Source organism: Ursus maritimus, unplaced genomic scaffold, assembly GCF_017311325.1.
Source record: "Ursus maritimus isolate PB19 unplaced genomic scaffold, ASM1731132v1 scaffold_23, whole genome shotgun sequence".
In the NCBI taxonomy this organism is placed as follows: Eukaryota; Metazoa; Chordata; class Mammalia; order Carnivora; family Ursidae; genus Ursus; species Ursus maritimus.
The window spans coordinates 26,952,125-26,967,347 of NW_024424786.1; positions in this window are offsets into that span (position 1 = coordinate 26,952,125).

The following is a 15,223-nucleotide window of genomic DNA, read 5'->3' on the forward strand; positions in this document are numbered from 1 at the left end:
ACTTTGAAATACTATAGATATAGTGAATTTAAAAACAGAATTTAGAGCCAAATATTATACTATAGTAGAGTCTATGGATATAGTGAATTTAAAAACAGAATTTACAGCCAACCATACCTCAGTTCAAATCCTCAAATCCTCACTTCCATCTCCAATTAGGTATATGGCATATCTTTTTAATGTCTCTCTTTTTCAGTTATTAAACAGGGATAATAATTGAAGCTACTTCACGGAATTTGAAGAGCAAAGTAAGATAAGCAAACAATGCCTGTTACGCAATCATCAATTGTCACTATCGATAATATTTCAGGTCTACTTCAAATGCCATTGCCTCCATAAATTCCTCCCTGATCCTGTGAGATACTTCTGAAAAGCAACAGTATTTCATTTGCACCTCTTTTAGATATTTAGAACTTTATACTTTACTCTATAGTCTACACTTCCCTTGATCACAATTTTTTTAACCCAAAATTGCAATGGGTTTTCCAAAGAATCTTCACATCTATGTCAGCAGTATAAGAAAGTTTCAGGGAAGTAGTTTGGGTATAGAAAATAGATGTTTCTAAAGTATTTTGATCTGTTACAGGGAATATGGAACAAACTATTTGAAATCAGAGCTATATTTTAAAAACTCAGAACAAGAAGCCACTGTACATATATGAACTCCAACCTCCTTAGGGATAGGGACTGGTTTCCTTTTTGAGCTCATCTATGCCACCCAACACAACATTCACAAAATTTGTATAAATGAAGCCCTGTTTGTAGTAAAAGAATGAAATAAAAAACATCCTAACATAACATCTTAAATCAGATATTCTTTCCAATGCTCATTGTGTCTCTTCAAGTCCTCTATTTCATCAGTCAGAAAATAACATTACATTAGAGAATGTTCACAAATTAGCCAGACGGAAAGGTTTATCTGACTAGGTTGGAGGAGAAATTAATTTTCACAAAGCTTCTCTGGTGACATACATGTTATTTTTGGTGGTCCCAATGACTCTTTATATTAATGATGATTTTAAATATAGCTTCAAAACCTCTAACTATGGGGAGTAGCATTTCAAAGAAACAATTTGGTAAAACCTTCTGTCTTAAGCCTTCTAAAATAATCAGACTTCCCTTATTTGACCAAGTAACACTTTAGTACACCAAGTTTGTTTGTTTCTTTAAGAAAATTACTCAAAGGCCATAACAGAATTTTAAATGTTACCCTGACTCTCTTTACTCATTGTACTTCCTTTTCATGAGCACTGAAGAGAAAGCAATGCTCAGAATGTTCTGTTGCAGATAGATATGCCTTACAACATTTCACTTCTTGGAACCTGGAACCATAAAGCAAGCATGTCTCCTGGAACAGGAAAAAACAAGCAGCAATAAACATTTGTGTGATGGCTTAACAATAGCTGAACAATTTGTGCCATGACCTTATTAGAAGATAAGAATCTTAGAAGTCAATATAAATAGTAAATTATAAATAATGTATAGTTTATATACACATATGTAATCTGTGTGTGCACGTCTGATTTCAGTGTGCTCACCTATACTGCTATATAATATCTCTGCAATTATTATTACATAATTCATACTACAAAATTCAACATGAAATTATGTAAGCAAAGCCTATAAACTACTAGATGTTTTCCTGAAGAAATGCTTTAAAAAGTAAATCCTGAGAAAGGGGTAGTCACCTTTAAAAAATTAGAGCTATGTCTCAACAGACCTTCACAGGTTAATAAAGAAATGTTGGTAAGTACCTTTATTTTGTCAAGCCCTGCCTTTCATGGGTATGAAGCTGAGCAGAAACAGCAGATCAAGTATAAAAAAAGATTCTACTGAGTAAAATAACCACCACCACCACCACAACAAAAAAGCTGCCATGCTACGACGTGTCGTGCATAAGAAATTATACAATCGCTCCACTCCAACCATATGATCTCACTCATATATGGAATTTAAGAAAGAAAACAGATGAACATATGGGAAGGAGGAAAAGAAAAAAAAAGGAGAGAGGGAAACAAGCCATAAGAGACTCTTAAGGACAGAGAGCAAACTGAGGGTTGATGGAGGGAGGTGGGTGGGAGACTGGCTAGATGGGGGATGGGTATTAAAGAGGACACTTGTTGTGATGAGCATTGGGTGCTATATGTAAGGGATGAATTACTGAATTCTACTCCAGAAACCAATATTCCACTGCATGTTAACTAAGTAAAATTTCAATTAAAAAAGAAATCGTTCCACTCCACTTCTGACCCACAGCACAATGATTACAGTAGAAGACCAAACTAGTTAGGACCACTCTCGAGAGTCAAACTTTAAAAGACAACAATACTTTTGGAAAAGTCTCTACTCTAGGATGGTTACAGATGGCAAAAGAAAAGTCAAGGGGTACTTTAATTCCAAGAATGGCAGAGCTTTGCTATAGATAAGTCCAATGGCTAGATACCTAAACTATAGCAAAAGAAAGAACCACAGTTCAATATTTAAAGCAGAAATTGTATATATTCAGTGTTCATAAAATGAAAAATTAGTGTGAAAGGTGCCAAATTGTACTTCAGTTTTTATACTTCCATGAATATTGCTGTAAATTGTGTATAAATGTTTCATACGTTAGAGATTAGTTCATTGTTATGCTTCTTTAAAGATAATTGCATTTTCATACAAAAAGCATAATTTTTGAGCTAAAAAGAACTAGAAAATTACCTAATCTAACCCTCTCATTTTACAAATGAAAAAAAATAGATTTCCTGAATATTTAAATGTCTTAACCAAGGTTACCCTCTTGGAGACAGGGATGGAACCAGTGCTTGCCTCTTAGATTTAAGTAGCACACCACTTAGCACTGAATGGGTTTGTGTACAGGCTTAGGTCACATCATTAGATATGTGATTTTGAGTAAGCCTCAGTTTCCCCACAGAAGGTGATAATTGTACTTACCTCATAAGATCACAGTAATCTTCGTAAAAGTGATATACATGTTCCACACAGACATTTAAAATGGTTGGTATATAGTAAGTGTCCAGTAAGTATTACTATATTCATTATTATTACTGTGTTGAAATCTAAAACTCCATCAAACCTAAATGGGACGTCTACCATTTAGATCAGTGTTTCTCAACCCAGCTTTATATAGGAATATCCTAGGAGCTTCCTTAGAAACACAGGTCTTACCCCATATATAATTTATCAGAAATTTGAGGGAAGCATCCTGGGATTTATACTTTTAAATAAATTGTCTCAGAGAATTTTGATGCAGTACAGTCAGCATTTGGGAACCACTGGCAAGATTACAGAGACGTGATCCAGGAACACGTTTCTTTCCAAAGAGATATCCAAATGGACAGCCTAGTAGTCTAGAAAGAAATGAGACTAAAAAATAGCCCCATAAACCAAAATAGTGACTATCATAGCTATCATCAAAACAGTATAAGGAAATATCCAAAAATTCTGAATGTTCAATTTCATGCCTACAAACACCAACATGATTTTTTTTATAAAGCCCTATAGTTAGCCTCCTAAATCCTGTCAACATCAAGGAGACACTCATCTCAGCATCTTGGGACCCCAGGGATGTAGCATTAACCATTATTTTGTTCTTGTCGTGATCATAGAAGACATTCTTCCCAGATACCAAGAAGCCATTCTGAAGCAGAAGAGGGAGATCCTGGCTTCCATAGTTCTCAGGCAGCAAAAGTCTGTAAATTGGCAATTAACGGCTTAAAAAACACAGAAGCAATACAAACAACATTGCTAAGTTCTAGCTGAAGTAGAACACCTGTTCATGAAGAACTGAATTTGGAAGATACATTGAGAAGAGAAACACAGATCTCTGTTATTAATATAAAGATGAATTATAAGAGTACTCTGGACTAGGATGAAGCTCAAAAGTGGAGAAGGCATAGCTGGAGGAGCAGGAACAGAATACACCTAAAAATACCACCTCATCACCCATGATAACCTGATTAGGAGGCACTGGCAATCAAACCACAACTTTGAAAAAAAGGTACATTAGGAATACTAACTTGTAGCAAAGTTTACATATCCCACTAAGGAATGGGTCCACTCTTCCCGATGATATTTTTGTGATTCTTAATTAAAGTCTGCTCTAAAAGAACTGCAGCAGGTACCGTCAGGCCATGTACCTGAACTAGGAAGATCCAAGAGCTGCCCCAGTCACTAGACTGATGTGATAAGTGGGTTGATGAAGAAAGAAGCACCTTGGGGCCCAAAGACGACTGTTCCTAACTTAATAAACAGGTCCTCACTTGATACCTTCTCCTAATCTCTTTCAGGTCCCTGCTATGAAAACCTGATCATAGGAAAAGAAGTTTTTAAACAGAAGGTTATATTTTGTGGTAAGATTATTCTGACTATGTGTCAAAATATTTGGAGGCAGGATATGTGAAGGAAGGAAATTCTACTGCTGTAGTATTACAAACATCCGGACATGAGGGGTAAGTTTCCGGATTAAGGAAGCAAAGATGGAGAATATAAGGACTACAGTAAGAAATACCAAGGTGGAATGAGACAAGGTTGGCTAAATTTATCCCCTTCTCCATGTTACGATGAGTGAGGAATTGGAAGAAAAGAAAGGGAAAAACAAGAAGGTTATACAGAGTGATAAGGCCTTGGAAATATTTACTAAGAAGCATGTTTATAAAATATACCCCTCAATATATGATGCATGAAGAACAGATCTACTTGTACATATCATTTCCTGTACCCGAAGGATTATACTGGCTAGAGCAAGTACTATGCAAGCAGATGATGTGCAAATATAAGGAAGTCTCATGGGACAATAAAAAGGCACTTGAGCAAATGACAAGAAACCTAGACTCTACTTCTAATTCTAACATAACTTGCTGGATGACCTTTATAATTCATACCACAGTTTTCATCATCTACTAAATTAGATAAATGAAACAGATCATCTTTGGGATCTATAACAAATACATGCAAATTTAAAACAGGTTAATGAAAGGTTGGTAACCCAAAAGCTTATACTAGCCTAAAAGGTAATATAAATAAACAATGTTAAGCCAATAGAGAGTTATACAGACTATGGCAGACTAGAGAAAGCTACTACTGAATGCTCCCCAATCCTGACAGATGGGAATATGGGTCCTATATTGCAAAGCTTCCAGATATTTTTGAAAGCAATTGTAAATACAGATAACCTGAATATACCTATATAAACTAAATAAACCAAATTTGTAGTTAAAAACCTTCCCCCCCACAAAAAAATTCCCGGCACATACACCTTCACTGGGGGAATTCTAGTATACATTTAAGGAAAAAAACAACACCAATTATACACAAACTTTTTTAAGCTATTAAAGAGAATGGAATACTTCTAGCAGTAACCTTATAATTAAACCTGACCAAAAAATTACAAGAAAACTAAAGATCAATATCTCTCTTGAACACAGATGTGAAACTTCTGAACAAACTTTTAGCAAATTGAATCCAGCAACATAAAAATGAATATATATTATGACCAACTGAGGTTTATCCCAAGAATGTAAGCTTGATTTAGCATTTTGAATTCAATCATTATAATTTACCATATGAGCAATCTAAAAAATAAAACCAGATGATTCAATATATACAGAGAAATCATTTGACAAAATATAGTATCCATTCTTAGAAAAATCTCAGCCCACTAGAAATTGAATTTCCTGGATCGGATAAAGGGCATCTATTAAAATCTACAACTAACCTCACACTTAATATGAAACACTGGATGTTTTCCTGCTAATATTAGGAGAAAGATAAGAATGCAGTTCTCACCATTTATATTTATTGAGCTGGAGGTACTACCCACTGCATTAACACAGAAAAATAAATAAAAGACATACAATTTGTAAAACAAGAAGTAAAACTGTCTATTCTACCAAACAGTATGATCATCTACATACAAAACTCACTGGAATTTATACCAAAGAAACTGAAATCGAAAAAAAGCAACATTTATAATAACATCAAAAAAATGAAATATTAGGGATATATCCCAGAAGTATATTATACAAGACCTTTGGCAAAACAGTGCTGAAATTTTAAAAGACCTAAATAAATGGAAAGATATAACACGTTTGTGGACTAGAAATTTTGTATTTTTAAGATGTTGTTTCTGTCCAAATTGATCTATAGATGTAATACAATCCCAATCAAGCTCCTGATATTTCTGGTAGGATTTGACAAGCTGATTCTAAAAGTCACACAGAAATGCTAAGGACTAAGAATAATCAAAACAATTTTGTAGAAGAACAAAGTTAAAAGATTTGTGCTACCTGATATGAAGACTTATTATAAAGCCACACTAATCCAGACAATATGGTATTGATGTACAGATACAGACAAATATATCTGTAGAATAAGACAGAGTCTAGATATAAAACCACACATATACAGACAATTGGTTTTTTAATGATATATAGATTATTCAGTGAGAGAAGGATAGTCTTTCAACAAATAGTGCTGGAATAACCACACATCAATATGCAAAAATGTGAACTTCAATACATATCTCACACCATATTTAAAGTTCAACTCAAAATAGATTTTAGGTCTACATATAAAACATTAAGCTATGAAACTTCTAGAATAAAACATGGCAGAAATTCCTTAAGTTAGGCAAAGACTTAGTAGATAAAACATCAAAGAACAATCTATTAAAAAATTGTTAAATTGGACTTCATCAAAATCAAAAACTTGTGCTCTTTTAAAGATGTTATTAAGAAAATGAAAAGACAAGCCACAACTAAGGATAAAGTATTTGCAAATAATTTTCCTGATGGACTTGAATTCAGAACATATAAAGAACTCTCAAAACTCCATAATGAAAAAACAACCCAATTTTTTAAATAGGCAAAAGAAGATAACACAGAAGGCAAATAACAGTATCATCAGACATTAGGAAAACGCAAACTAAAACCGCAAAGAAATAGCACTGCATAACTCTTACAATGACTCAATTGGAAAGATTCTTCCAAACCAAGTTTTGGTGACAATGTGAAGGAACTTAAACTCTGACACACTGTTTGTGAGAACATAAAATAGTACAACCACTTGAAAAAGAACGTTGGCAATTTCTTAAAATGTTAAGCATATGCCTATGGTATAACCCAGCTAATCCACTCCTACCTGAAATCATATGCACACAACAAAGATGGCTACACAAATGTTGAAAGTAGCTTTATAGAGAATAGCCAAAAATTATCAACGACCCAAATTTCCATCAACAGGTGAATGGATTAAAAAAAATAACATCTTCATACAATCAAAAACTACTCAGCAAAAATATGGAATACACTATTAATACATGCGTTAACTGAATGAAAAAACTGTTAAGTGAAATAAGCTTGACAAAAACAGTACAAATGGTATTATATTCATATAAAATTACAGAAAATACAAAGTGATCTACAGTGATAGAAAGCAGATCCACGGTTACTGGGGGATGTGGAAAGGCCCGGGGAGGAACAGAAGAGAGGTTTTGAAAGCATCTTCAGGAGATAATAAGGATGAGTATAAACCAGTTAATTGAAAGACAAAAACATAAAAGAAAATTTCAAGATCAAGGGGAAAAAAGGCAAAAAGATACATTAATAAAAAATGATATAATTATGATTTGAAATTTTTTAAAAGAAACTATCATAAAAATATTATTCTATCAAATGTGAAAGTGTAGAGAAATGTTCTAAAACTGATTCCAGAAGAAATTAAAAATATGTATTTAATGATTATGTTAAAGAAATGAAATCAGTACCTCCATAAATAGACAGCCACATACACAGAGATACTTGGCCTATATGCAATCAGAAGTAAATGCTGTCAAAATTCAAGAACAGATAGATAACTCTGATCTATACAAACTTTTCTAAAGAGTAGGAGAAAAAGGGAAACCCCACTCATTTAAAAGCTTAGTATATAAACTATCAATATCAAAATCTGCTGTCAGTGTGAATAAAACAACATTAAGTAGGGGGAATAAAAATTCACTTATGATATAAAACTAAACATGATTAGCAAACCAAATCAGCAATGCATTTTCTTAAGTCCAAGCTTAACTTAATCCAGGAATTCAAGAATGCTAAGCAACAGAAAATCTAACAGTGTAATTCAGGACATTATAAACATTAAGGATGAAAAGCCATGTAATAATCTTAACAGATGCAGCAATGGAATTTGCCAAAAAAAAATCAATACTCATTCATGATTAAACCACAAAAATATAGATATATATTCAAAACAAATTTAAAAACTCTTCTCAAATTAGGAATAGAAGACAATGTCCTCTATCTAATACAGGACACAGAAAATGTCATAATGGTAAAACTTAAGAAATCTTCTTTTTAACAACAGGAAGAAATAAGGGTGCCCACCATTGCTGCTTCTATTAATCACTGTATTTGATGTCCTTACCAGTACAATATCAAAAGAAATGTATCTCACTTCAGTTACTGACTCATTTTTCTGCTCAGCTTTATAACAAAACTCTTTTTAAACTATCTATATTCTCTTTTTCCAATTTTTCTTCTCACACTTTTTCTATGTGGAAATAAACAAAACCACCCAAATGAGAACAAGCAAAAGCTATTTATTCAGAATTTGATATAACAAAGGAGTCAGCCACCACCCGTCAGCTTCAGCAGAAACTCAATGGCAGGCAGAGAGTGGGAAAGCTTTATGGAAAAAAGCAAAGGCTTCAAGTGCACCATGAGTGGAGGCTGAGGAATGAGGAAGCCAAAGGCAGGCTAACTAGAAGCAGGATGTCCTATACATCACGGCTACAGGTGCCTATTTGGCTTTCTCTAATAGGCCCTAAGTTTGAAACAAACAAATAAAAATTAGGGAAGCTGTCAGTTATTAATCAAGTCCTGGCCATTTGGCACTGTCACGAGAGTTATTGTTTAGTTTCCTGGACTGTTTGCTAGAGATAGTGGTCTAACTTTCTACAATTCTGACTTGGAGACAGTAGGCTGACTTCCTTGGCTGCTTAGTGTAGACAATGGGTTAGTTTCCTAGGCTGTTTGCTACAGATTGTGGGTCACAATTCTATTTTTATATATTCTGGCCATTATCTATTGATATATTCAGTCTCTCACCTAGAACTTACTCCAAAATTACACCTTTATGCCATCACTCCCTTAAAACTGCTCATCAAGGTCACCAGTGATTAATTTTGCTAAAGCCAATGGTCAATTTTTAACCTCATTTCATCTAATCTATCAACAATATTTGAAGATTAATCTCTCCATATTCCTGGGAACAGTTTCTTCACATAGCTTCCAGAACATCACACTTTGATTTTCCTTCTACCCTACTGTCTATTTTGTTCACCTCTGTATCCCCAGTTTCCTGGACAATTTAGGTTTATAAGAGGTGCTCAATACATATTTGATTTTTTTTAATTTATTAAGAATCTTAAAGAGCCCTGCAGCTAGTCCCCAACTCAGTGTTTAGAAATGAGGAATATAAATCCTGAAGAGGTGCAATCTCTTACCTTAATTCATACAACAGCTTAATAAAAGAAAGAGAATTATAACCCAGATCCCTGAGTTCAGTTCAATGCTTTTTCTAAATATAAAGGGCCACCTCTGATGTTTTGATTTCAACTTATTCTCTTCTTCTGGTCTGATGAGATGTATCTTATAAAGTGGCACCTTATAAAAAATGTAGTAATACCCATGCAAATCATCCTTCATTTGAGGGGGAAAAAAAATACGTTATCGACAACAAAAAGGTAACATCTGGGTTTCTGAGTCTAACCATTTTATTAATCATTATTTCCCAATTGGAAAAATGTACATCTTAGTCTATCATGTTCATTTAAATCCACCTCTTTAAATACAGGAACTCTTTGAGAGAAGGGATGTCTTACTCATGCATGTATTCTTAGCATATAAGTCTGTAGCTGGCATATAGCAGGAGCTCAATAAATGTCTAATGGATAACTGAATGATAAATGAATGGTTAAATGATCTCTCTTAGATTGAAAGCTATTGTGAAGATGAAATTCCCTAATTAGAACTTAAAGTTTAACTGTGGGAATCAAATGAGAATTTGTTAACTGGATCTATTCTCTTGTTCTGACCCCTTAGGCAACTTTTCACAAATCCCTGTCCTGCTCCTGGTCTTTGCTTTTACATTTAAAATAGTGGTTTGACTGTGCTTCTCTGACATCATAATTCTATTCAAGCAGTATTTTTCAAGTCCTTGCAAATCCTTACGTGAAAGGGGACACATTCACCAAGAATTATTATTTTATAATGGCATAGAAGAGAAGGGTTCTTCAAATTAGTTTGCAAAAACAGCCATTTCAGTGGCTTCCTATTTCTGCCCCAGTTTTCTAAATCAGCCAATAACAATTATTCCCTATAAATCAGACCTCCCTGAAGTTTTCTTCTTCTTTACAGTTGCAGCAAGCTGGCTGCTTTTCCCTTATTACATTTTATGTCTTTGTTTTGTTTGCATAGTCCCCTTTCTTCCTACCATTGTAATTCTCACTGTGTCAGAAGATGCTGAATTTACGGGTGGAAAAATGTTGGTTTCTAGCAGCTCTTAATAAAAAATGTATCCTAATTACAAAAAAAGGGGGCGAATTAAAAATCAAACACTCCACTGTTTGCAAAGACTGATCTACTTGCAAATTTTGACAAAGAACCTGTGAAGTGGCAAATGACCCTGAAGGGAACTCTATTTCCCATTTCCTGGCCACTCATAGACCTACATGCAGCAACACTCAATAAGAGAATCCTTCTATACATGGGAGAGAAGTTATTCTATATATATATGGCTTACATTCAGTAGGAAAAAAATAAGAAGTATGATAGGGAAACCAAGGCCAAGACCATCTTCTCAAATACTAATAATCTCTCTAGACCCAAGCCTTAGGATGCAGCTCTCTAACTTCACAGAGAAAGACTCAGGGATCAAAGAAAGAAAACTAGTGACTGATTGCCCTAATGCATTATTTAAGCAGAGGGAATGGTTATATAAACAGTTCTCTGAGAGATTAAATATCAATTAAACATTGTGAAAACTGATTTCTGGTCCAATTAATCCTTCCTCTTTTGCACCATCACTGTATATTGGACATATTATAGTACTGCATTTATCACTCGGGGTTGATTGTGTACACACACACACACACACACACACACACACACATACATATATCTCCTCTATCCCAATTAGGTGGAGAACACTTCAAAAGATACAATCATTCATCATTTTTGATCACAGAGACTAGCATAAAAATAGCATGTTACTGATGCATATTTGTTGGGTACATGATTTTAAAGGGACCCCGCCGATGGTCACTCATTAAAAGACAACCAACATAAAGACAAAATTGCTTTTACTAATTTCCCAATTTCAATCCAGTAACTAGAATCATACCTACATATTCCCTATGTGTCCTCCCCGCATTTAAGCTACTTTTGATGGCTCCAGCCAACTGGCAAATCAGAACATGCTAGGAAGATAAATCAATGTGTTACTGTTTAAACTGGTTAAAAAGGAAATTATATTTTGGATTCCAAAGCCCCCAACATCTAATTATGATATTGTGATGCTGACTTAACAAAACTAAACAGATTATTTTAAAGTGTTTTTACTGAGCTTCCACGAAAAACGTGAAAGGATAATCTGAGATTAAAGTGACAGTATATTAGTATCAAACAATTGTTTGAGGTGACAAAAAGAAAACTACAAAGACTCACTAGCAACAGTCCCATTAATAAATGAACAAAGATATGAAACTGATCAGCAGTAGCTGAATTATTGAGTCCCAAGCCCATCTGCTCCAGTTTTATGAGTCAAAAATCAAAATTGCATGAACTGGTGAACACTCAATCTTCACAAACATCAGAGTCAAATTAAGGAAATTACCCAGCACACCAAATGCAGCTCAGCACATCATCAAACCATTAAAACAGGAACTTTATACCAAAAAAGAGCCATACACACCAGGATCTTGCACAAATGAAATAATAACAGCCAGATGGAACAATAAACTCTGATGGTAGGCAGCATGATCCTTGGCGCAGTGAATATATGTCATGTGGAAAATCAATAGGGGGTCATCATAGAATCATCAAAATGAGTCTCAGGAAATTCATCCTGAACAAAGAAAAGAAGAAAGGCCTTGGATTTTCAGAAGTCAAGACGACCAGATGACATGGGTATAATAGAAACAGCAGGAAAATTGAAGTGGGACAGAGCCAGACACTAACAATAAATTTGCCATCTATTAGTTGTGGCATTAAATTGTTAGTTCTTTTGGTTTCTTCTAGAAAATGAGAATCATAGCACCCATGTCACAGAATTGCCAGGATTAAATATTAGGTCCTAACCTTGGGCAAGTCAGAGCGCACTCTCTGGGAGACCCAGCCTGTAAAACACTGTTGGTTGTTTGAGAAAATGTGAGAATTCCTGAATGGTGTCTGTCACATGACAGGTTTTCATCAGTAGTATTACCATCACTACAAAACCACTAGATTGCTGCCTTCTAACTTGTGCAGTGTTCCAGATTTCAAAATGGCCACCTGTGACAGAGACAATGCTACATGTTCAAATCATTCTTCCTCCTGAACACACAGGGGAAGGTTTCTGAACCTCAACACTTTAGGCTGATGTCATGGCACTGGGTTCTGGTCATTTAGATCCAGGCAAAGAGGATATGCCACGTCCAAGCCTGCCCTTAAAATCACTTCTGGAAATGGTTTCACAACTTTCAGTTGCTCATTTTCCCAGATTCTATAACTTCCTGGTCATTTTTAATTATTAAAACACAGTCCAATCCAGATTAAAATTTCAGCATTCAAAACTTTCCCCACCCCCTTTCCCAACACAAACTACTGTAGATCTGGCTTCCCAGAACAGAGAAAGACCATGGGAAAGGCCACCCCTCCCACTCACACCCCACCTAGCTTCTCTCAGTAAAGACTCACATTGGGGTCAAGGAGGAAGGGTGGGGATGTGGGTCTTCTTCAATTACTGTCCACCTGTAACCTGTGAGCATGAGTCCCTTGCCTCACTCTGGTTCATTCAGATTTTGTCTGATGTTTATAACCTCCTTTGATGTTTTGTTCTTCACATCAGTGCAGAGTTTTCTTGACCACAGTATTCATCTTCTCTCTGGCTCTCTCTCCGATTCAATGCAGCAATTATTGCCCTCATAAATCTTGCCTGCTGGACAAGCCCCCTCTCTCTTCTTTAGGTTAGATGTCTCCTGGCAAGGCCTGAGTAGCCACCTGAGCAGTCCTTGCCTGCTGGTTCTCCCCTAGCATCTGAACTCCCCTATGGAAAGCCCCATAAGAACTGTTAGGTCTGAATTCTCTGAGGGCAAAAATGAATGGAATGTGGTACAGATAGCCCTAAATTCTTCTCAAACACACCTCATCATAGTCCTTTGAAGCCTGACAATCTGTGTTACACCCATGGTCTCCCACTTCCAGATCCCCACAGCAAAAATCGGGTAATAGTCCGGATGTTTATTAACACCCATGTCCACTCTCCCAAAGATTCACCCTATGTGTTTTGGAGTCAGCACCAGAGTGAGTCAGCTGAACAAGTATTTCACTAAGGCATCAGATGGCTCTGTCTTTAAGTACTCCTGATTCTTATGGGTGATTCTCTTGGGGCTGTTTCACTTGGCTCCCCTGCAGTCCCAGAGGTTAGGGGGGAAAAAGCTTCCCTCTAAAAAATATGACTATCACCACGAGGTCAACCAATTGATGGTTCCAGCCCTCACTCTAGTCCCCTTCTCATTTATATTCCTGAGGGAGTGTGGGAAGATGAACCATTTCTTCCAATTCTCAAAAAACCTTCAGGGAGGTATTTAGCCTAGTGACAGGCAGTTTCTTATGGCTCTCCTTAGAAAATGGGGCACTTGAAGCCTTTTGATTTCAGCTTTGGCCTTAGTCTGATGCTGGTTCAAAGGCAAAAAAACTGATTCAAGATCCCATTAGGTCCGGGCTTCAATAACACGTCATATGCAGCATTCTTGAAGACAGATTTCCAAGAAAAGAACATTTTATCTCAAGTATTTTACCATAAATATCTGTTTTCCTAATTTTGAAGAGCTTTACCTGATCTCATGTCGGTCTCTCTGAACTAGACAATGAGTTATTTCAAGGCAGGGATCCTATTTTACCCATTATTATGTCCTCAGAAACCAGCAAACCCTCAACATTCAGTAGCTACTCAGTTAGCCCTGAGTGAATGAGTGAATGAATAACCTCATTTGAGCTGATTTCTTTATCTCTGCTGTAGCCCAGGTCATCTATGAAAGCAAAACCCAAGGCAAGGATTAAGGTCTGATACTTGATGGGGAGCTGCGAGACCAGAGTGGTGGAGGCCAGGAAACATGGGGAAGTGAGGCAAGGAAAAATGTGGCATAGTGAGAGGCAGTGCGCTATGGTGCCATCCACTGCTTCACAATGAGCCACGAGGAGACCCTACCCGTCTCTCAGCAGGCATGTTTCTTCAGCATGCAGGTCCTCTCCAGAAGTTTGGCAAAGAGAACAGAACACATTTTTGGGTTCTGTCATCTGACCCTCTAACAGGAAATCTGGCTTTATGCCCCATGGTGTATCACTGTATCTGTCCAGAGGTGAAGGGGTGACTCAGGTTGGACACATCTTGGAACCTCAGGGCTTCTGGCCAGACTCCCATCTGCACAGGGTGCTGGGCCAGGAGGCTAGGAGAGGCGGGAGCTGCAGCACACCCGGGGAGGCAGTTGGCAGCTTCAGAAAAAAAGGATATCAGTGAAAAGTGTACAAGGTTTATATGAATACATTCACTTACTACCTCTTCTCCTTTGAATTCACTAGGAAGAAATCAAAATATTTTGTGACTTTGAAATATTCAGAGACTGTACATCTCAGCAATTTGAAGACAGAGGACTCAAAATTTTACTTAGTTCTACACCATTTCATGGTGCCTCTAACATGAGGATATATTTACCTTCTTCTGGCAGGAAATTAAGCTTTGCTAGTTGCCCACTCTGATTCTTGGAAGTTCCATTCATTCTGTGCTCAGAAATGGGAATGGAATTGCTTTTGATGAATTAAAACTGTAATGAACCTCTGCCTATTCCTAGACAAGCCGGAGCACACTCTGTCATTCTCTGATTGCTGCAGAGATCCCCAATCTGCCAAGTCCTTTGAGGAGATCCTCTTGTCCATGCTTCATATATCATTTGAGGGGTAGGTGATGC